The sequence below is a fragment of the Stenella coeruleoalba genome (genome assembly GCF_951394435.1).
Source record: "Stenella coeruleoalba genome assembly, chromosome: 7".
Taxonomy (NCBI): Eukaryota; Metazoa; Chordata; class Mammalia; order Artiodactyla; family Delphinidae; genus Stenella; species Stenella coeruleoalba.
The window spans coordinates 108,654,946-108,679,342 of record NC_137153.1 but is presented as its reverse complement, the minus strand read 5'-3'; the positions used below and the strand labels follow the sequence as shown (position 1 = coordinate 108,679,342).

At 46.4% G+C, this 24,397-nt stretch overlaps 1 long non-coding RNA gene across 3 annotated transcripts in view; it reads left to right on the top strand.

Annotated features, from left to right (window-relative positions):
- Positions 1-24,397, top strand: part of LOC307189385 — a 217,503-nt gene that overhangs the window by 142,907 nt on the left and 50,199 nt on the right. The window contains exons 3-5 of one of the 3 annotated variants that reach the window (XR_013829174.1): positions 7,159-7,300; positions 12,009-12,104; positions 17,906-18,204. This is a non-coding gene — a long non-coding RNA (uncharacterized lncRNA). Of the gene's footprint in view, positions 1-7,158; positions 7,301-12,008; positions 12,317-17,905; positions 18,205-24,397 lie in introns of those variants that run through there. The other 2 variants (XR_013829175.1, XR_013829173.1) reach the window with 2 other exon arrangements.

Below are 24,397 nucleotides of genomic sequence, written 5' to 3'. Positions count from 1 at the left end.
GTTGTACATACTGAGAGGGCTGGGACCATATCTGTCTCAAGCACAGTGCCTGGCACATAGTAGGAGCTCAAAAGATGAATAAAAGCAATTACTAATAAGTAGCAGTGATTGTGATCATTTTGTTTTTAACATCTTTATTGGAGTATAATTGCTTTACAATGGTGTGTTAGTTTCTGCTGTATAACAAAGTGAATCAGCTATACGTATACATATATCCCCATATCTCCTCCCTCTTGCGTCTCCCTCCCACCCTCCCTATCTCACCCCTCTAGGTGGTCACAAAGCACCAAGATGATCTCCCTGTGCTATGTGGCTGCTTCCCATTAGCTATCTATTTTACATTTGGTAGAGTATAGATGTCCATACCAGTCTCTCACTTCATCCCAGCTTACCCTTCCCCCTCGCCGTGTCCTCAGGTCCATTCTCTACATCTGCGTCTTTATTCCTGTCCTGCCCCTAGGTTCTTCAGAACCTTTTTTTTTTTTTTTTTTTTAGATTCCATATATATGTGTTAGCATACGGTATTTGTTTTTCTCTTTCTGACTTACTTCACTCTGTATGACAGACTCTAGGTCCATCCACCTGTTGTGATCATTTTTATCCTACACAACTTCCTTTGCTCTGTGCATGATTCATTGGGGAACTGGATTGATTTAAAGGGTGCAGGTAAGTTTTGGCACGTCTGGGACTAGAATTCAGGTCTCCCTATTTCTAGACTGGTGTTCTCTGCTCCCTACACCATCCCCTCCCACTGTGCCATTCCAGAGCACAATCTACATGGCAGGCTTGGAAGCCTGCCTCCCTGCCTGAGAGGATTAACCAGCAATCCATGCCCCAGCCTCCCATTTACCCACCAATGGATGGAAACATGCTCCCTTGGTGTCTAACACTTCAGTTCGCATTTCATTTTAACTTTTCTGTGCATGCTGTCTGGCGTCCCCAAATTGGCCTTTGTGGAGAAATAGATAACAGCTCATGCATGCAAGGCACATATTCCTTCCATAGGACATTAGGCTGGCTATTGAAGTGACTCTGGTTGGAAAGGAAAGTTCTGTCTGTAACTGAGGCAAGCACAGATGAGTTGATGCTTTCGTATGTGTATTGGGGTAGATAACGCTATTCCCCCCCCTCCCTGTGTCTCCAGCTCTCGGCAGCCCATCTCTCTCCTAAGAGCTATCTGCAGCAGCAACTTTCTTTCAGGAATTCTTATTCATTCATACACTGAAAATGAGGAAAGAGGGGGTAACTCTCTTCTTCGACTGCTGCGGTCTAGTCCAGAGGTCCCTGGTCTGAAGTCAGGAGACCTACATCCTGGTCTAAGTTCGTCCAGGGTCTCCTTGAGTGAACAAGCACAAGGCAGTTTTTTTCTTCACGTTGTTGTTTTCCCAATATATTGGGTGTCCTATGTTAATGCCGCCCTTAAAGGAGTAATGAGGGACACGGCATGGACATCCATGAGGTACCTTCAATACGCCCAGCACTTAACATTCATGATCTCATTGAATACTCACAACAACATTATGATCTCTTTTTCTATACAAGGAACCAGGTTCAGAAAGGGAAGGTAACTCACCTGATGTCACAGAGCTTGGGAGGATTCAATACCATATTTTCCCCACAACACTGGGGCGATGAGATGTTGAGATTGTAACTGTGTCACAGGAGTTGAGGTACGACTTTAGGGTAATATTCCTGGGAAATCAGGTGCAAGGTAGAATAGGGAAGACCCAGAATAATATTAATGAGAAAAGAATATCTTCACTGCTTGATATTCTGTTTCACAGTATTGATAGAGCTTTTCCTCATTCATTTTTCTAATTTGAGCTTCACACATTATCCAGATGAGGAAACTGAGGCTTATAGAGACTGACTTCTGGAATCTATATATATATACACAGACAGTTAGTGATAAAGTTGGAATTCAAATTCATGCGCCTGACCCTCAAGCCCAGTGCTCTCAGCCACAGTTCACAGAGTCAGAGTTCCTCAGAAGAGGTTTGTGTGATGATGATGAAGAAGAAGAAGAAGATGATGATGATGGTGATGATGGTGATGGTGGCAACAACATCAGTGATGATGACAGTGATGTTGATGATTGTAATGTTGCAAATAATGATGTAATAATGATGAAGGTGAGTAAGATGGTGTTGATGATAGCGATGGTGAATCTCACTTGAATCTAGGTCCAGGGCTAGCCCAGGGCACTGTGGACAAGAGGCATCTTTCAGGTAGCTCCTTAAATGATCAATGGTCTGTAGCCTGAACTTATCTTTCCAGCTTCATCTCTACTCATCTTTCCCAACCCTCTGCTTTAGAGGAGTTGGTTTGCTCTCTTAAAACACATCTTGCCAAGTCCAGATACTCTCTGACTGCCCTCAGTAGGAAGCAACCCTGCGGAGACCTTGATCTTGGACTTCTAGCCTCCTGAGCTGTGAGACTAAATTTCTGTTGTTTAAGCAACCCAGCTTGTGGTACTTTGTTAAGGCAGCCCTAGCAAACGAATGAAACCACATGTGGCTGTTTAAATTTAAATTAATCAACATTAAACATTTAGTTCCTCAGTCACACTAGTCACCTTTCAACAGCTTAACGGCTATATGCAGCTATTAAGGCTAGTGGCTACTGTATTAAAAATGCAGATAGAAGAGTTCCAGCATCACAGAAATTTCTCTTGGGTGGTGTTGGGCGGGAGTGATCATTCTGAACCCTGACTGCATATTAGGCTATCCAAGGAGATTTAAGAAAATCAAATGCTTTATTGTGAGATGGAGATTCACATAAAGTTACAAGAAATAATACAGAGAGATCCTGTGTACCCTTTACCAACTTGCCCCCAACAGCACCATCTCTACTATGTTAGTCAAAGATCACAACTAACATACTGACATTGATCTACTCAGATCAGAACATTTTATTGCCACAAGGATTCCTTCTGGTACCGCCCCCCTCCCCATTTTAGCGACTCTCACCTCTCCTTGGTGAAAAAGAGAGGAGAGACATATTCCAGGTACAGCGAATGACATGTAAAAATGACCAGAGGAAAAAGAGAACTTGCGGGGTTCTGAAATTAATCCACCATAAACGAAACATGAGAGGGGGGAAGGTGGCAGAATTATTTCCCTGAGAGATGGACTAATTTGGATCAAGATAACACTTTCCCTACTGCCCAGAAGAAAGCCACAAGCAGAAAGAGAAGTAGTCTATCTTAGAAAAAATGTGTAAGCATTGCATTCACTGGGTCCCTGGTTCACTTAGAAAAGTTTGTTGGCTGGCAACTCCTTGTAGCTAAAAAATCTTGTAATGTGATAAATCAATTGCTTTCTACTTGGAGGAGTTTATTACCAATTGGGCAGAAAGGGAAGCCATTGGGGTTGCTGAAGTCATTCCCATACTCGGAGATGTCTTAAGTGGGAGGGTTGAACACAAGGGATCCTCTCCCTTCCTGCCCTGGAAGTTTTCCTCCTATGATCTCACTTCCCAGAGGGAAGAAAAAGCAGAGAAATGGGCTGTGAATCCCATTTATATTCATTAACACCCTAAAGATGAAAAATACCTTTCCATTATCCCTGGGATAATTCAAGCCCATTGCATAGGAAAATGTTATGTATTTTTGTCATGGTAATCTCAGGGGCAAGAGATTAAGACTTACACCGTAGAGCAAACCAACGGTGTCCTGCTGGGAACTTTCCAGGCCCATTCATGAGTCGGGTTTCAGGACCAATATTAAAGCACTTAGAGAATAGTCTTTCCAAACTGATCCCCAGAGAAGTATCAGGTTCCCTAGATTAGCTGAGGAAACTAGAGACACTCAAAGAGGCAAGGGAGGGGCTTCTTCACGCTGAAGCACACCCTTAGTTTCCTGAAAACCACTGGATAATAATGAAATATACTGAACATGTATTGAATTCTTACTCTGTGCTAAGAACTGTGCTAACCTAACCATCCAGGCCTCCATTTCATCTTTGCTGCTGAATTTATCTATTTAAAATATTTTTTGGGAATTGAGGTGCAACATATACAATATATATGGTAAGGGGTACTTATTGGATCAATGTCAAGTGTACACTTTAGTGAGTGTTTGTATACGTGTACTCCATATGACCACCACCCAGATTGAGACATAGAATATTCCCAGAACTCCAAAGTTCCTTTGGCCCTTCCAAGGGAATTATTCTTCTGACTTTAATCACCTTATCTTAGTTTTGCCTTTTTGAAATTCATGTGAATGGACTTGTCCAAAATTACCTCATCAAGAAGTGGTGGAGTGGAGACTCAGGGCCAGGTCTTTCTAATGACAAAGATAGAATCCTTACCTACTGGTCCCAAGGGTGAGAAGACCCTCCTGAAACAAGGATGAGGTGCATCTATTAAGCTGGGGATATTTGAGAGTTCAAGGAAGTAGGAGCCTGTATTAGTTTCCCAAGGCTGCCGTAACAAGTTACCACAAACTTGTGCTTCAAACAACTGAATTTATTCTCTCCCAGTTCTGCAGTTCAGACATCTGAAATCGAGGTGTTGGCAGGACCACTTTCCCTCTGAAGACTTTGGGGGAAAATCTTGTCTTGCCGTTTCCAGTTTCTGGAAGCCCCAGGCATTCCTTGGCTTGTGGCAGCATCACTCCAATCTCTGTCTGTTTTCACATGGACTTCTCTTCTGTCTGTCTCTTCCCCTTCTGTCTCTTATAAGGATAGGTGTCATTGGACTTAGAGTCCACATGCTTAATGCAGGGAGATCGCACCTTGAGCTCCTTAATTACATCTGCAAAGACCCTTTGTCCAAATAAGCTCGCGTTCACAGTTTCCAGGTGGATACATCTTTTGGGGGGCCACCGTTCAACCCACGATGGAGTTGACAGGCAGTCCTGGGCTTGAATCCTGAGGCAGTCACCTGCTAGCCTGGTGATACTGGAGAAGGTGGTACATCTCTCTGAACCTTGATTGTACTAGTGGTGATACGGGGATGCTAATATGTCACTCAGAGATCCCCATGAGATGCCGTGATTCGATGAATGGAAATCCCCGGTCCCAACCTGGCACATACGGTTGACTAACAACTGCTTTTATTTTTACCGTCACTAAAGACAGCTTTCTGAAATGCGCCTGCTTCTCAGTCAACTCTAAAGGTCTTTACTGGGGGCTACCGATAAAGTGGGTCCAAGAGGGTGCTGAGTAATCAGGTTGGTAGTGGTAGAAGAAATGAAAAATTCTACCCCAGTTAGAGTCACACCCAGTATTGTGGGAAGGACATATCCACATGGACATATTAGAATTGCATTTTTCAAATTGTAGATTGAGATCCTTTGGTGATCATGAAATCAGTGTAGCAGGTCTCCAACCAGGACAGAATCAAACAGAAATTACGAGATGCAGTAGTGTAGTGGATCTGCCTGGATTTGATTCTTGGCTCTGCCATTTTCTGGCTCTGGGACTGTGGGCAAATTATGCAAGAGAATCTGAGCCTCACTTTCTTCATCTATAAAATAGGTATAATTATAGCAGTCACTTCGTAGGGATAAGTTATTATTTATAAAAAATTTAGATTATAGGGCATAGGAATTGCTCTAGGTGTTTGCAGTTATTAACACGTGCAGGAAGGATATTATTTTGTTTACACTCTGTGTGTTGTTATAGCTATTGAAATAGACATATGCCTGCACAGGACCAGGATGTAAAATATATTTCTTACTGTGAGTTTTGTGTTTCTTATTCTGATCACCCAGTCCATGCCTCGCAGTGGGCAATGTTCAGGATCTCACTGACTCTTTCACCTAGGCGGTCTGCACTGAGGCTCAGCGTGCGTTCAGAGCTTTGCCCTGCCTCTCTGTGGTGACAGCCATCTCCGTTCCAGTGGGTAGCACTGGAGCTGAGCCCGCCTCCTCTTGGCCCCAAGCTGGACAGTTGTTCCTTGGCTCTTCAAGGTTGGTGAGTCAGGCTGCAAAGTGGTTTTTTCATTTTGGGTTTGTCTGTTGGTGTACGTACGCCTGTCCCCTCTGAGCCTTTGGTTGTTGTCATCTTTCCTTTTTCCTCTCACTAATAAAATCTAATCTAATTTCCAGTATATTTAACTGAAATTTTACTTCCAGGGTTGGGTCCTGCCAAATTGCCACTGGCTCTGGGGACCTCAGAGAGAGACTCAGTCTGGCAAATCGATCTCAAGCCAGGGAATTGCCCTAATATTCGTGCTGATTGCAGCAAACGAATAATAAAGGCACATCTTGAGCTTCCTGGGGATCGATACCCCTGAAGAGGGGAGACAAGGGCTGCTGCCCAGGCAGGATCAGCTCTGAGAGCAGGTTGCTTCCAGCTGGTCTGGAATGATAACCAACCACAGACTGACAGTGGAGACAAATGCTGCCCCTCCCTGTGGACAGCCCCCGTCTTCTCCATTCCAGAGCTGTTCTGTTTCCACAGACTACTAGAATATCAGGACAAGAGGAATCCTTGGGATTGGGCAGAAAGGTGTGTCCCCAGATTCTGCAGAAATGGGGCCAGGCTGTCCTAATAACTCACATTGCCACCTGTTGAATGCTGATGACATGCCATGCTCTGAGGAAGAGTCTTTAAGAACTTACACAAACGTTCATGAAGAAGTTATATAATCTCATTTAATAAAAGATGACATTGGGGCTCAGAGAGGTTCATTAACTTACTCAAGTTCACACAGCCGCCAAGAGCCAGAGTTGGTATTTGAACCCAGTGTGTCTGACTTTTGAGGTCTGAATGTGGTCTGTGGATCAGCTGGGTTACTATCACCCGGGGGCTGGTGAGGAATGTAGGACCCAGGCCCCTTTCCAGGCCTTGAATCATAATCTGCCTTTTAACAAGATCCCCACGTGGTATGTGGTACCTTAATGTTTGAGCTGCATGAATCTAAAGGATTTTCCTTCCCGTAGCTGTGTCTCCCAGAATTTGGCCGTTACTAAGTAAACAAACTCATGAACTAATTAACTAATGAACAGATAGACACAATTCAAGTTGAATTCCAGGGTCAAAGAATCATCTTCAGAAGCCACTTCATCTTCACAGTGGCATCACTCAGCTTCTCTTATTAGTGGGAGAGGAAGGTGGTTTCTTTTTCTGGAGTTGGATAGAAGATGCCTGGGGTTGCAAAGACTAGGGAGCAAACGTACTTCATTGCCCCATTTTGTTTCTGTCCCAGGGAGCCCAGATGCCGACTGACCATGAAGGGCTGGGACAGGAGGGAGCTTCCCCCAGGAGGTGGTGACATTGTCAGCAGTCATGCATCCTGTGTTCACGCGTGCCAAGCACCTGGCTGAGGGCTCTACGTATGCATGGCCATGGTAAGAGTCCAGAGACCCAGAGGGACAAAAACTGAACCGTCACTTCCTTTCTTTTTTCCTACCTGAACTAAGCTTTTATTTTGAGCCCCCAGTTTGGTGAATGGCAGAAACCGAACCTCAGGCCCTTTGGGTACCACCTTGCCCCAGGGTTATTTCCTAAGTTCCGGGGGCCTCTCAGGGCCTGGAGGCATTGTGGGACCTGAAGAGGGTATGGGTATCTGGTACCAGGTATGCTGTCATCTATCCACCTGCTGGTTGCCAGGATATCCTGGTTCCCACCCCATGGTCCCTGTGGGCTTGCGCTGGGTCCTCCTTCCTCTGGACGGCAAAGCCTCTTCTGATGGTCTTGTCAGTTACATCCTCACTGCTCTGGCCCCAGAAACTTTCTGTAGTTCCTGAGCCACCTGGGAGCAAAGAATGCTGGGAGGTGGTCTCTGGCCCTTCTGCCCAGACATGAGACAGTTCCTTCTGTGGAATGATTTTTTGAGGCGGTGAGGAGGGCCACAAGTCCCCTTTGCTCTCAGATCCCGGAACCTATCTGGAATTTATCACCCTCCCTTCTCCCCCACCCCACACGGAGACCTGGGCTGTTGGGCAGGATGGACACTCTTTCTCAGGAAAGCCCCAAGTCTACTCACTCAGTGTTTCTCAGAAGTCTTCTCTTCTGCTTGGAGAACGGGAAGATTTGCTCTGAGTCAACAGTGTTTTCCCCAAGTCGATACTTACGTCCTAGCTTTCTTAGGGTCTAGGCTTTTCAGCCTTTCTCTGCATTCCTACCTGGTATCCTTTCCCTACTGCAGCGAGAGCCCGGGGGACTAGCCACACTTCATCCTGGGTGGGAGGGCTCAGCATTGTGTGGGACAAGAAAAGTCCTTAGATTATATTCAAAGTATTATCTCATTTAATCCTGCAGGTCTGCAAGTGAGTTAATACTATGATTACTGCTCCCATTTGGAAGATAGGGAAACTGAGTCCTAAAAGGGCAAAAGATTTGCCCAAGGGCAGAGTTGACAAAATTAACAGTTAAAAAATCTGGAGCTAAGACTCAAACTCAAGACTGACCCATGTCTAGAGCCCAAGAATGTGAGCCAGATCATGGAGGTTTGAATCTTAGTGCAACCACAGCTGTGTGTCTTTGGCAAATTTCCTAACCTACCTGAACCTCTGTTTCTTAATCTATAAAATAGAGATAATGGTGATGGGACCACCCTATGGAGGTGATCCATAGATAGTCCTTACAGAAATTTCTAGCACATGTAATTGGTCAATAAAGTTCAGCTATTATTATTAATAATAATATTACTATTACTATAAAGTTCAGCTATTATTATTATTACTATTATTATTTTAAATTATATTGTCTTCTAACCCAATAGAACATAGCACCATTTATTGTCCTAAAACCTTAGAGTAACAAGATGTCAGAATTGAAAGAAAGGGACTTTGGAAATAACCCAATCTAACCTCCTTATTCCGCAGATGGCAAAACTGAGGTTCAGAGAGGGAAAGAAGTTACCCAAGAACACACAGCTTAGTAAAACAGTAGATGATGCCATTTAAAAGGACTGCTTTGGGTGAAAGGTAAAGAGGAAATTTTGCAAAGATTGATTCGGAGATGCCTGGGGTCATTCAGTGGAGACATCTAGCCACAGTTGAACATACAAGTTTCAGCTCAGGGGAGAGATCTGGGCTAGAGCATGAGACCAGGGAGTTGCTGGCATATGGGTGGCCCACACCCCACGGGGTGGCTAACATCACCTTGTGGAGGATTGAGGATTGGTAAGAAAGGAAGGTGGGCAGAGGAAAGGGAGAGCAGAGATGATGGCTGTTGAGGAGACTCCGGAAGGAAGAGATGGGGACACCAGCAGAAAGCCAGAGAGGAAGGAGCTGCCTCTTTCCATTGTAAGAGAATGAGCTTTGGGGAAGCCAGGTAGAGAAGGAAAGGAAAGGGAAGGAGGTTAAGTCAGGGAGCAAAGTTTGGTCAGGTCTAAGTAGGGGCTTGGGCAGGGAGGTAACCCTCGCCCGTGGTCCCGGTGAGGGTTAACAACATTCAAGCTGTCTGCTGGGGACCACGATGATGATTAATTTCATTGACCACCTTCAGTGCTTGGAATTATAACCGATTATCCACAACTATTTTTTTGGAAAAAAAAAAAGAGCTTTATTGTAAATTGTCTTTGTTTCTTGCCATGGAATCAGAAATGAACCAGGTGACCGCTCCCCATTGGCCAGTCTTGGTCATGCTCCCACATACTCAGTTGCTTCCTTAGAGGCTCAGACTCAGAGCTGGAAGAGGTCTTACAAGGTCAGTCACTTGGCTTCCCTTCCAGGGCAGCAATCTCTGTGCGACATTCTAGGCACGTCAGGCTCCACAATCTGCTTGCACACTGTGGTGGAGCCCACTGCCTCCTCAGACATCTATTCATGGTTTAGTAGCTGTGATTCTTATCTAGTTCTTCCTGACATTGACCCCTTTCTGAACTTTCACCTGATTGACCTCCATCTTGCAGTCATAACTGAAGCATCTAATTCCCATCTCCAATTGACTTTCTTGTTTGAAAAGGTCTCTTGTGAGAGATGCATAAAGGCACAAACAAAAGGAATGCCCTGACGCCTGCCCTGCTTCCGCAGCCCCTGTCCTGAATCACCCCGGTTCACTTGCTTGCCCCTCTCATTACTCTACCAGTCTCTTCATTGATGACTCTGTGCTCTTAGATTTCCAATCTTGGGTTTTATTGAGTTAATCATTAGTTTGAATCCTGGCTTCCTTACACACTAGCTGTATTCTCTGTGCAAATTTCCTACACTTTTTAAGCTCCATTTGGGAAATGAAGATAATAATTGAACCAACCTCATAGAATTCTTGTAATGAGTAAATGAGACAATGCATATAAAGTGTTCAACAACTGATGAACACTCAAACAGGTTAGCTAGCTCTTATTGATTTATTTATTTTAATTCAATGAGCACTTACGGTGGTTACTATATACCAGCTACTGTTCTAAATATTTTGGAAATACTAGTATTTCCCTGTGAGGTCATTATCATGACCCTGTGAGGTATAAACATTATCATGCCCTTTCTACAGATGAGAAAACTGAGATGCAAAATAAATTCTTATGTATTGTACTAATATTTATTGTTCATGGCGTCAGTTAGCTTTTGCTGTATCACAGACAACCACAGAACCTCAGTGGCATCTGCTAAGTTTAACTGATCTGGGTGGGGCTCCACTGGGTGATTCTGCTGGTCTCAGCTGAGCTCACTTGGGAGTCTACACTTTCACTGGGGACTCTGCTATAGGGTGGGGCTGGCTGGGGGAACTTAGCTCTGCATCATGGGTCTCTCAGCCTCCTTCTGGGAGTAGTGGGTTCCCTCGGGGATATGCTGCTCCTGGTAGAGGCAGAAGCACAAGAGGAAGCAAGTTCAGTTGCACACATGCTTCTCAAGACTGTTTGTGGCATCTGCAAACATCCTGCAGTAGGCAGACTTCTAAGATGGTCCCCAGTGATCCTCACCTCTGGGCACTTGTATCCCGGGTAATCCCCTCCCCTGAGTATGGGCAGGACCTGTGACTTGCTTCTAACTGATAGAACACAGCAAAGGTGATGGGCTTTTGTGGTTAGGTTATGGGAGTTTGTGGCAGATTCTCTCTTATTATCTCCCTGGCTTATATGCTTTGAAGTGGCCCATGTGGCCGGGAACTGAGGGCAGCCTCCAGCCAACAGTCTGCGTGGCACTGAATTTGCTAACAAAACACATGAGCTTGGAAGGAGAACCTTCCTCAGTTAGGCCTGGAGATGACCACAGGCCAGCCGACAACATATTGTGGCCCTGTGAGAGGTCCTGAAGCAGAGGACCCACTAAGCCATGCTGAGATTTCTGCCCCTCAGACACTGTAAGATAATAAATATGTGCTGTTTCAGGCTCCTAAGTCTGGGGGTAGTTTGTTACAGCAGCAAAACAGGTAAATAACACACATCCCTGTGGTCAAAACGATCACACGGTCAGGCCTGGAGTGGGGAATTGTGCTCCTAGTGAGAGAGTATTACAGAGTCACAAGAGAAAGGGTGTGGGTCCAGGGAGGGGTGGAGAACTGGGGTCGATAACACAGTCCACCATGAGCACCTACGACATGCCTGGAGGTGTGGACACAGGAGATGCAGATCTGAACAAGACCTTGGCCTTGCCCTTGGAGCCCACGAGCTCCTGGAAGAGCCAGAGATGGCTTTTGGAGTTTGAGTAATAATTTGCTCAATGAGCACTTGACCCCGATTCCGTGTGGAGCTTCCTGAAAAAGTCACCACCCTTCCCCAGGAATTGATACAGAGAGCCTGGGACCATCCTCGAGGCACTCTCTGTAGTGGGGAGAGCCCAGGTGCCTTGGAATTGCAGCTTCAGCGGCCCCAGCCCTTGCCAACTCTGAGCAGAGACCTGCAGGCAATGAAAGTCATCTGTCCAATAAGCAGGGCCGGGCAACCGTGGAAACCAAAGCCTCATCCACCACTGATGGCAATCAAGAGAACCGGCGGTGTTTGGGCCGGGAAGAAGGCATGGAGGGAAGTGACAGGCATTAGAAGCCTGATGTTGCCAGGGGGAAAGGTGACATACACTCTTTACCTACTTTGTGTTGGGACTGAGCTGGACAGCATCTCTTCTGAGCATCACAATGGCTCCATGAGGTAGACTTATTATTCCCATTTTGCAGGTGGAAAAACTGAGGGCCAGGAAGAGTGAAGTCACTTGCCCAAGGTCAGATTTGAACCCAGGTCAACTCAAGCCAAGCCCGTGTTCTTTCCATAAGGTGACATTTTATTCCATCTTCCCCTTATCTTCCATTCACCCTGATTCTTTAATTCGAGAACACTGGGTCTGGTGCAGTACAAAGAGCCATGGAGTCAGAGAGCCCAAGATTCTAACTGCCTCTGGCATGACTCCCTGAATGATTCTGGCCATCGTCACGCCCCTTGTGTAAGCCTGGTTTTCCCACCTGTAAAAGGATAGGTTTGGATTTTATTGGGGATGTCAGATAAGTTTTGTTTTGCATGCCAACTGCATGGATGATGGTCGCAGCTGATGGGTGATATTGACGGGGTCTGTGAAGCTGGATTTGAGCTCAGTGGAAAAGAATCCTGTGTGGGTCAGTGAGGTCTGCCGTAGGTGTAGACTATGGGAGTAGATGATCTCCAAGTTCTTTTCAACGTCTTTGAGTTTGTGACTCTTTTTTTCTACATTCCTCTTTTTTCTTTATGGGCTTTTATCAGGTAAAAAGCCAATCAAGAGAGGTCCCATCTGCCGCTGCTGAGTATTAAACTGATGTATGCTAATCACAGGCTGGCCGGATGGCCCAAAGATCTGCAGGGGGACAAGACCGCACAAACACCCTTATGTTGCTTCTCTGGGGGCACTGTTTTACTGCCTCCAGTAAAGCCCCATTTGTAGTGGGGTGATCCATGAGAGCACCGAGGGCCATGCTTAACCCCGAAAACCATCAATTAAAGGGCCGTAAAGAACCCTGCTAGGGGGACTTCCCTGGTAGCGCAGTGGTTAAGAATCTGCCTGCCAAGGAGGGGGAAACGGGTTCGATCCCTGGTCTGGGAAGATCCCGCATGCCGCGGAGCAAGCCCGTGCGCCACAACTACTGAGCCTGCGCTCTAGCGCCCGCGAGCCACAGCCACAGCTACTGAAGCCCCCGTGCCTAGAGCCTGTGCTCCGCAACAACAGAAGCCGCCACATTGAGAAGCCCATGCACCGCAACGAAGACCCAACGCAGCCAAAAATAAATAAATTAAAAATAAATTAATTAAAAAAAAGAAAGGGCCCTGCTAGGGCTGTTGACTCCTGGATGCTGCCCAGAGTGCACCTCTCTCCCTAGAATTGGGTCTTCGGCAGACAGCAACGCTTGGTCACCCGGGTTCTGCTTTGAGCTTCCCGCCTAGAACATAGATGGGGAGGCACCTACTCTGGTGTTGGGGCACTGGGGGTAAGGGCAGCTTTCCCATGGGTCAGTGGATTTGTTATTTCTGGATCTTTGATGTCGCAGCCACAGCCGGAGAACTGTAGGTAGGTGTTCCGTAGTTAGCAAGGCTGAGGGTCTGCCGGCCGCCCATGCTCCTTCCTGGTGACGTGATGAACCATCACGGGGACCCTGTGAAATGGTTACCCAGGGCAGGCGCTGACTGACTCCGTCCCTGTCTCCTGCAAGGTCAACAAAGCAGCACTAGGGGGAGCTCACACCCCCCCTCCCCTCCCCATGCCGGTCCCTCCAAGCTAGTAAGACACAGCAGTGGGAGAGTGAGGCGAACACAGCAAAGTCACCTGCCAAAGCAGGGCTTCCTGAGAGCAGAGAAAGGGCCCCCTCAGAGCCAACCAGAGGAACAGTCCCCTTCAAGACGCTTTGATGGCTCCAGAGAACACTTTCACTGAATCAAAAATAACTTGCCAACTCCTGCCTCATGGAGTGGGTTTGACACAAATAACTTGCGTGCTTTAGATAGAAAACTATTTGGGTCACCTTCATTAAGGGACTTTGTCCCTCGGGACTGAGGGGGAGGCCCCTGTGGGCCATGGATGCCTCTCCCCGTGGCCACTCGGCACAAGGTAGCTCCAGGCAGGAACACAGCAGAAGGTTCCCTACCCACAGCCCTCCTCTCTGGGGGGAGCCTGGGTCCAGCGTTCCTTTCCCTTACCCTTTAAAAATATTTTATGTTAATTTTCTTAGCCTTATCTCAAAGGTAACACGTTTATTGCGGAATGTCTTAGAAGTATATGCAAGCCAAGAGAAGAAAATAGAATTTGCCCATCACCCCTTAATCTGGAGAGACCACTTTAATATTTTAGTGATGGTATCTGGGAAGGGAGTGGCACAGAGCAGAGGTCCAGGCCCTGGGGTCATCAGATCTGCACCGACTTCTGGTTCTTTCACCGACTAGCTGTGGGGGCAAGTGGCTCAGCTCTTCTGAGCCTCAGTTTACCCATCGGCAAAGTGCGGCTGATAATAGTTTGGGTGTGAGGACTTACTAAGATAACTTACGCTAAGCCCTTCACACAGTGCTGGGCATGTATGAAACACTCTAGAAATTATTGTTGTTCTTACCGTTATCGTCTTGGCACTGGGAGCGTTTTCCCTATCCGGGATGGCGTCTCATGGGGCCAAGCTAACCCAGAAAGGAAAAAAACTGATCTTAGGAGCAGGGACACTTTTTTTCAATCTTGGTGAAATTAAAGGACTCTGGGAGAGAAAGTAACATAATGTCTCAAATAGGAAGTTTTAAACAGGAATTATTAGGAGATGTACATCTCGGTTTTATACGGATCAAAACTCCTTCTTCAAAAATTTAGAGCAGAAGGGAAGCCTTTTTAGTTTAGGTTCGTGCCCCCAGGGTCATATCTTCTTTCGGCTGACCAAAGCAGCATGGCAAAGCTGTTTTCCAATGCAGACCACTTCTGCCTTTTTGGACCAACTGAATCTTGTTTCTGCAGCTGCAAATGATCTAACTCTGAAGTTAGGGGTTCAGGCTGGATAGGGATAGAGTTTACGATCCTGTCAGAGGTCAAAAAAATCACAGGGAAGAAAGACATGGAAAGAAACAGGGACTTACTTTTTTTTTTTTTTTTTTTTTTGCCGTATGCGGGCCTCTCACTGTTGTAGCCTCTCCCATTGTGAAGCACAGGCTCCGGACTTGCAGGCTCAGTAGCCATGGCTCACGGGCCCAGCCGCTCCGCGGCATGTGGGATCCTCCCCGACCGGGGCACGAACCCGCGTCCCCTGCATCGGCAGGCGGACTCCCAACCACTGCGCCACCAGGGAAGCCCAACAGGGACCTTTTTAAGCAATGGGCTAGAAGCAACGAGGAAGTCCACGTGCAGACATCTGCCTAGTTGATTCATTGCCATTGCCAGATGCTGACGCTGAGGGGGAGAAGGAACCACCCTCTCCCCTGTCTGCCTGGTGGCTTGTTCCGTTCTAAACTAGCCCCGAATGCTCTGCGTTGGCCCAGATGAACGCTCATTTCCTTCCAGACGTTTCTGTGTACAAAGTATACAGGTTCTCACTGTATCTTTAAGGGGCCTCATTCTGCTTTGTAACCTGCTTTTTCCATTTAACTCTGTGGCCAGACACGGCCCTGCTGTCTTTGGGTTCACTTCTCTTGTCATCGCCTGGGGGCAGGGCTGCAAAAATAATACTTCCAGTGTTGCCATAAACTTGACCTCTTCTACGCTCCAAGGACACGGCTTCAGGCCCTTCTCCCGCCTACATCACAGCACGTTCCTTCTCTCCCGGGTCGTCGGCATCGGTGTGCAAACACGCCAAGATCTCTCCTGCATTAAAACAAACAGCCACCAACCAACCCAATTCTACCTGTCCCTTCAGCTGCCTTTTCATTTCTGTTCTCCTTTATAACAAAAATTCTGGCAAGAGCGGTCTTTACGTCTGTCTCAATCCCTCTCCTCCATTTCCCTCTTGCAATAACCTGGTCAGGCTTCTGTTCCCACCACTCCATCCAAACAGGATTTACCAGGGTCACCCAGTACCCATGAACTCTGCTTGGCTAAAGCCAGCAGTCTAGTCTCAGGCCACCTCTAGTTTGTCCTGTTAACATTTGACACAGCTGAACACTTCCTTGTCCTTAAAGCGCTGTCCTCTCTTGATTTCCAGAGCACCTCCCTATCCTGGCCTCCAATCCCTTCTCCTTCACCGGCTCCTTGTCAGTTTCCTGACTGAAGCAGGAGCTGAACCACTGAACCATTCCTGACCCCCTAACGTTGGCGAGCGCCAGGCTCAGCCCTCGTGCCTCTTCTCTTTCCACACCTTCTGCTTTGCCGATCCCATGCGGTCTCCCAAATGCTTTAAGCGCCATCTGCAGCCAATGACTCCCCAGATGACAGTTCCAGGTTGAACCACGTCACTGCCCCGATAGCCAGACTCCTCTGTCCATCTCCACTTTGATTTCTAATGGGCATCTTGAAGGTGACACATCTCAGAGGGAAGTCCTGGTTCACAGCCACTCCAAGCCTGCTCCTTCCTTAGTCTTTCCAACTCAGGTGGGGCGAACCCCCCTTTCACCCTACCACTTGCTTGGGCCAAATGCTTTGGAGTCCCCTTTGACTCCTCTCTTTCTTTCACATGCTCATCCAATTGGTCAGGAACTCCTTTCGGTTTTATTTTCAAGGCAGACCCAGAATCTAATCACTTCTCACCATTTCCACCACCACCTGATCTAAGCCACCAGCCACCCCTCCCTGGATTACTACAATTACCTCCTTTTCTCCCTGCTTCTACCCTGACTCCCTACGCTCTGGTCTCAACCCAGCATCCCAAGTGAAGCTGTAAAAACATAGGGCAGACACTTAGAAATCTCCAACACCTTTCCTTGTACTCCACAAGGAAGCCAAAGTCATTGTAATGACCTCCCAGGCCATTCCTGACCAATTGGATGAGCATGTGAAAGAAAGAGAAGAGTTGTGATCTGTCCCAACCCCATCCCTCCCTGTCCTTTTCTCTGACCTTATCTCCTCTTCTCCCCATTGTTCAGTGCCTCCAGAGGCTCAGCTGCAGCCTTCTTATTCCTCCTTGAACTGGTCCAGCAGCCTGCTCGCCGGGGCCGTGGCAGTGGCCAGATGCCCTTCCCTGGGCTCAAGGTCAGCTCCCTCACTCCTTCATACTTCTGCTCAGACCTTCCAAGTGAGGCCAACTTGACCGGTTTCAGATTGAACCACCCTCCTCCCCAGAGTCCGTAGCCCCTTTCTGCTTTATTTTTTTCCCATAGGGCTCGTCACTGTATTATACTATAGTATCGTAATGATGCCGTAGATTTTACGGAGCATTTATTTTATCGATTGCCCATCTCTCACATGCTAAAGTGCTTATCTTTAGGAGGACAGGGGTGCTTCTGTGCAGCTCCCTGCTGCATCTTCAGTGTTTAGAGCAATGCACACGACACATGGTAGCCACTCATGGAGTATTTATTGGATAAATGGATGAATGAATGAATTCTACACCATGAATATGATCTAGATTAGGATAGTTTGTATAATATCTTTGGCTTCCCTTTAAGCCTTTGGATCACTTTCAAGAATATCCAAAGATTGCAAAGCCATCTTTACTTCTCCTTCTGTTTTTCTTCTAACCTGTCAGTATTTACAGCTACTCATCTGTGTAAATAGTGTTTTCAAGATACTGTACAACAAAAACTAATGAAAATTATCAGGCTGTTTTGATAAACACAAAAAAGTGAAGTCGGGGGGTTATGGATAACAACTGCAGTTTTGTATCAACCTGAGCATCCAATTTATTTAATCAAAACAGCCTTGTTCTTATTGATTGAGTTTATAATAAGTTAAAGTTATCATCTATATTTGTAAAATAAAGTCACGCAACTAAAACATTGCTTTAAAAAAATCAGCTTTGTATATTGCATTCCATGCAAGAGTTTAAAAATAGCTAATAATAAATGTGAAAATCATTGACTTGTAACATAACCTCTAAGAGATCTTTCTTTGTTATTGTCTAAAACCAAGCTGTTTGTTGCACAGCAAGGCTAGGATCGGGGTGAAGATAGAGTAGACCCCTCTTATTCATGGTTTCTCTTTCCATCGTTTCAGTTACCCAAGGTCAACCGTGGCCTGAAAATGTTAAATGAAAAATTCCAGAAATAAACAATCAAAAGTTTTGCACTGCATGTCTTTCTGGGTAGTGTGATGAAATCTCGTGCCGCCTTGCTCCATCCCGCACGGGATCCCCAGCCACGGACACCGTCTGCTCCTGACATCCAACGATGGACATTGACATGATTCAATGATCCAGGATCACCTGAAGCAGGCCCTCCTCCTCCTGACTTATCACCAGAGGGTCAATAGTAGCCTACATCACAGTGCATGCGTCATTCACCTGACTGCATCTTATCAGGGAGGCATTTTATCATCTCACATCATCACAAGAAGAAGAGTGAGTACCATGTGATATTTTGAGAGAGAGAAAGAGGACATTTGCATAACTTTTATTACAGTATATTGTTAAAATGTTTGATTTTATTAATCTCTTACTGTGCCTAACTTGCTGTTTTCCCCAAATCTAGCTCAGAAAAGCTTCCCTGCCTTCCTGTCTTTTTCATAACGTTCTCCTCTATGCCCTGAGTGTTCTTCTATAAAATAATCATAATAATAGTTGGCATTTATTGGGCATCTACTATACGTTCCAGGCCCTGGGTGAGGCACTTAACATGAATTTTCATATTTAAGCTTCACAACAATAATAGTCTCCCTAGAGACAGATACCATCACCATTTCAATTTTATAGATGAGGAAATGCAGGCAGAGGGAGAGAGAGAAAGTATAATACCTTTCCCACGGTCACATGGTCAGTGAATGTGAGAGTCTACTTCCGAGATGTCTGAGCCATTTTTGCAACCCCAATGGCAGGCCAGAGCGGGCTACCAAGTAGGAGCCCAGGGAAGGTCGGTGCTCTGACTCAGGTTCAACCAGTCTCTCCATTTACTGAGACCATCCGGGTGTGGATGAGCCCACTTGGTCTTCCAAAGAGTGTAAAGAGCTCTCTGTGTAATTTGCATTTTTCATCTCCTGTTGACAAACTCCGTGAAATCAGTCTGTTCCAAACAGCCTCAGAGCTCTCATTCTCACAAGATCTTTCATTTTTAAATTTTTTTTATTTTTACTTTTTGCGGTACGTGGGCCTCTCACGGTGTGGCCTCTCCTGTTGCGGAGCACAGGCTCTGGACACGCAGGCTCAGTGGCCATGGCTCACGGGCCCAGCCGCTCCGTGGCATGTGGGATCTTCCCGGACCGGGGCACGAACCCATGTCGCCTGCATCGGCAGGCGGACTCTCAACCACTGCGCCACCAGGGAAGCCCAGATCTTTCATTTTGTCCTGAAAATTGTGGCAGAAAATTTCTGAGCTGTTGATATGCCGGGATGGAGTTTATTATCACTAGCAGACCTGATGTTGGGAGCTGTGTGAAAGATCTAGTGAATAATAGGACACTGGCTGGCGCTCATTACTGCTTGTGAGGACCAGGCATGTCCAAGAGGGAATACACAGGAGTCATGGAGGGTCTCTTGCAAAAATGCTGTGGCTGCATCCGGAGCCTCGCCCACTCTTCCCAGGAATCAGACCATCAGAAAATGTACTATAATGTATCAGAAAAAGCTTTAGATGAGGAATCAGAACAGCTGAGTTTGAATTTTTCAGTATGACCTTAACAAAATTACTCTTCCTCTTTGAGCTTCCCTCAGAGGACAGAATTTAAGAATCTTAGGCTGGTATAAGCTATTGATTGATTTCTTTTTAATCAAAGTATAGTTGATTTACAGTGTTGTATTAGTCTCTGCTGTACAGCAAAGTGACTCAGTTATACATATATATATTCTTCTTCACATTCTTTTCCATTATGGTTTATTACAGGATATTGAATATAGTTCCCTGTACTATACAGTAGGACCCTGTGGTTTATCCATTCTATATATCATAGTTTGCATCTGCTAATCCCAAACTCCCAATCCAAACCCTTCCCTACCCTCTGGCAACCACAAGTCTGTTCTCTATGTCCGTGAGCCTGTTTCTGTTTTGTAGATAAGTTCATTTGTGTCATATTTTAGACTCCACATGTAAGTGATATCATATGGTATTTGTCTTTCTTATCACTTTGTCTGTCTTGTCGCTTAGTATGATAATCTCTAGGTCCATCCATGTAGCTGCAAATGCATTATTTCACTCTTTTTTTTTTACAGCTGAGTAATATTCCATTGTGTGTGTGTATATATATATATATATACACCACATCTTCTTTATCCATTCATTTGTCACGGACGTTAAGGTTGTTTCCATGTCTTGCCTATTGTAAATAGTGCTGCTTTGAATATAGGGGTGCAAGTATATTTTCAAATTAGAGTTTTATCCAGATGTCTGCCCAGGAGTGGGATTGCTGGATCCTGTGGCAACTCTATTTTGATTAGTTTTTGAGGAACCTTCATGTATAAGCTATTTAGTCCAATTACTGTCCTGAGGCTTGAGTATCTTCTCTCTCTCTCTCTCTATATATATAAATGTACATATGTGTATGTGTGTGTAAATACTTACGTAGATATGTATATACACATCTGTGTATATATGCATCCGCACATATATACGTGTAATATTGCTGGTCATCCCTCCTGAGCTGTGAGTGCAGGAGTGTAGGATGGCCGTGGCAGTGACCTAGCCCCAGACAGTTAGCAGCAGGGACCAAGGCTGAAAGGCCCTGGTGTAGAGAGAGAGGCCGAGGTGTTGGTGATGGTTCCTGTGGCCACAGTGTAAGCTAAAGGAATGAAGGAAGAGGAAATCTGTGTCTAGATGGAGGGTATGGGAATTGGTGGGTGGCAGGGGAATAGGGGCACATGCCGATGTAGAACAGCCAAAGAACTGCAAACTCAGAGCAAGAGAGCAAAGCTCCAGGGGTTCATGTAGCTGACGTGCAAAGCCCACCGTGGACCCAGCACCGTCGCGGCTCCTTTGCTCTCCCTGAGGCCTGGCTGTTCAGCTTTCCCCAGGGATGCTAACTTTTAGAGGAAATCACTGAATACCTACTGTATCAGTTAGCTTTTGTTGCATAACATATAACCATTTATTATTTCTCATGAGTCTCAACTCGGCTGGGAGGTCCCGCTGCTCCAGGCCACGCTTGGCTGATGGCACTGAGCCTGCTGGTGTGTCTCTGGTCAGCTGGCGGGTCAGCTGGGGACGGTCGGGTCTGGCACGGCGGTGGCTGGGATGCCTCCTCTTTCCTCCACGTGCAGCTCCCACCCTCCGGAAGCTAGGTCACGGTGGTGGCAGGGTCCAGGTGAGGGAGAGAGAGGTGGAAAAGCGCAAGTGCTTTTTTCAAAGCTTCTGCTCCGGATAAGTCTGTTACTCTCCCATGGGTAGAAACAAGTCACATAGCCCATGCCAGGGTCCAAGTGGGAACAAACAGTAGAGGCTGGACACAAGAAGGCCATTACTTGAGGCCATGAGTGCAATCAGTGTATTACATTTGAGGTTACTTAAGGGAATTTCTGAAGAACACAAGCAAAATTAATTAATAAAACAAATGTTTATTGAACCCCTACTACGTATCCGATGCTTTTCTCGTATTTCACATGCTGGGGATTCAGAGGTGAATAAAAAAAGATGTTTATGATTCCACCTTCACGTTGAAAGTGAAGTCCTAAAGGGGCCTTAAACAGCTTCCATTCCAGCCCCCGATCTCTAGATGCGCAAAGTGACAGCTAGAGTGGCTTTGTGGGTCTGAGCGCCGGCACAGCGGGAGAGCGGCGGGGGCTCAAGGCTCTCACCTCCCCCGTTCTGACACCTCCATCCTTACTGTGAAAGGTCTCCGGAAGATGTGGCCCATGCTGCTCACCTCCCACCCTGATGCCCCCTCCAGGCCTCCTTAGCGTTGACTTATAACAGACCCCAGGCTTCGGCAGCATTACCAAATGCTCGCAGAGACATGAATCCCCGAGGATGTGGAGGGAAGGACCTGGAGAGGAAATCCATATTCGAAAAATCATTAATTTCACTTAAAAATCACGTCGGTGCCATTGACTGTATCGGCCGCTTGGAATTTAGTTTATGGTTCCACTTCGTGGTTTGGATGTTTGGACTGTGACGAAGGAGTTCAGGGAGAGAGAGAGGGGCTGATACATCCAAGTCATCTGTGCAGCTACAATTGAAGCTGGCTCGGAGGGAGTGGTTTGAGGGGGAGGGAACTGATGTTTGTGGAGCCCTACTGTCCCAGTGGGCACTCTGGTCCCTAGTCTATAGATGAGGAACCAGGCTTCAGAGTCATGACTTGCCCAAAACCACAGAGCTGCAAATGCTGAAGAAAGCCCACTGTCTTTTCCCCTTGATCCACGGACCACCGGGCACTTCAAGGACATATTCTGCCCAGAGGCTTGCAGAGACCATCTCCCAGCCCCACCCTCTGTTTCCTGTTCTCTCCCTGGCAGTGCAAGGACTTTATTTTCTGAAGGCAAAAACTGTTCCCGACATAAAATCATCCCCAAGAAGATATACTTTTCTGGGTGACTTATCGTTCTTTGTGTTTTTAGTGCTTTAAGATTTTTATGTTTCCAAGAACCCAAAGAAAGATGATGGATATATAATAACACTGAGCAATAACCGACTGTATTTACAAACACATATATATATGCTCCGTCAAATGTACATATTTTTATACCTCTCACCCATCTTTCTGGGGCAGCTGCATTTTTTGAATTACACAGTGTAAGCAATGAGCCTATCATCGTGTTCACACATCCATAAATTACCCAGAGGGAGCAGGGCATCCTGAAAGCATCCCTGCTTTAAATCACCTGCAAATATATGTCCCCCTCCTTTTCCTGGGATGGATCATCTGGGAATGGGGTGGTGGGGATTCTAGAGTCGGGGGAAGAGGCTGCACTGGCAAACAAGAGGTTTGGTTCTCTTGCTGACTCTATTAATGACTTGCTGTGTGATCCTGAGAGAGTTGCTTTGCTACTCTGGACCTCAGTTCTGCCATCTGTGGAATGAGTAACTGAAACCAGAGAGAGGGAGCCCTTGGCCTTGGCAATGATAGCAGGGAGATCAGATCAAGACCAGGTCTCTCCTGTGTCCCCATCCTGTCGGGGTTCTGGGGATTAAAGCTCTTGAGGGTTGTTAGTATCAACAGCTCCTCCTTCTTTTTACCGCAAGGGTATCTGCAGACACCTTTGTCCAAGCCCAGCCTTTGGGAAGAGTCACAAATTTGTGGTTTGGAAGTGTGGCCTCATTCATCATTCTGCGTATTGCATGAATTAGTTTTCAGGCTTAATTTTATCTTCCTAAGAAGCTGTAGAGGAAATGGCACATTGGAGAGGTAAGTTTTGAAGCTAGCTGATGGCCAGGGTCAGAACTGGGACCCTGCAGGGGTTCGCAGGCCGATGTGGAGGACCCTGTATTGTGGAACCTGGGGAAGGCGGGACCTGCCTTCCGGTCAGAGGAGCATGGATACCCGTGAGTGGGATCATGTGTAGCAGAACTGCCTGCTGGGGTCACAGCTGAATTCAGCCTGAGCAATCCAGGTTTTTCATGCTCATCTTTAATTTACCTGCCTGGAGTTTTTCAGGTCACCATGCATTATTCATGAGCCCCTTGTGAGTGTAGCATCTGAGGCTCTGGTTAAAGAGACACCAGAACCAATGAAAAACAAAATTCTGTTCCTAAAGAATTCAGAGGCTCAGCCTGATGACCCTCAAAGAAAGGAGCCGCAGCTGGACCCTGTCTGGGGGGAACTCCACTCCACTCCAGATTTCCCTGGGTGACATCTGCAAGTGAATCTTTGTTCAGGGGTTCTTCCCTTGGAAAAAAAGCTGATGAATAATTGAAATTTCATCCCCCGGACCGTCAGTAGAGCCTTGCAGCCCCACGTCCACCTGGTTCTCACCAAGGAGAAAAATGCACCGACTGGTATATTCGTGTGAAGGGTGCTTACTGGATCTGAAGCAGAAGAAGAAATGGAAGAAGATCAAAATGAGCCATTTGAATAGTTTATTAAAGAAATCATCCAACATTGCTTTGTCTATTGCCTCAGCTCTCTCAGTTCCTGCCTGAGCCCTCCCTGTCTCTTGGCACCAGGCTCAGCACTTCACACTTAATGCTCAAGGCAAGCTCGGGCATTACCCCCATTTTACAGAAGAGGAAATTGAGGCTTATAGAGCTCAGGTTATCACAGCGAGGTAGTTTATTCTGGAAAATGATCCCAGGGAAAAGTGAAATAAGGGAAGCCCACCCAAGTATGTGTGATGGATCTGGTTAGCTCTTTGGGCAACGAGGGCTCAGTTCTGCTGAGGACCCTCTGAGGAGCCATGTAGAAGAAAACTCAAAATTGCCTACTCAAGATACAGAATGGGGGATATTTATGTTCCAATTTCTGTCCCCTTTTGGTCAAAGGATGCCTTGGTGGTTGTTAACTTCCTCACACTTCTGCATTTGTGCATTGCGGTGGTTCATTTATGTGTTAACCTGACTGAGTCACAGATGACCAGATATCTGGCTAAACATGATATTTGGGTGTGTCCATGAGGGTGTTTCCAGAAGAGAC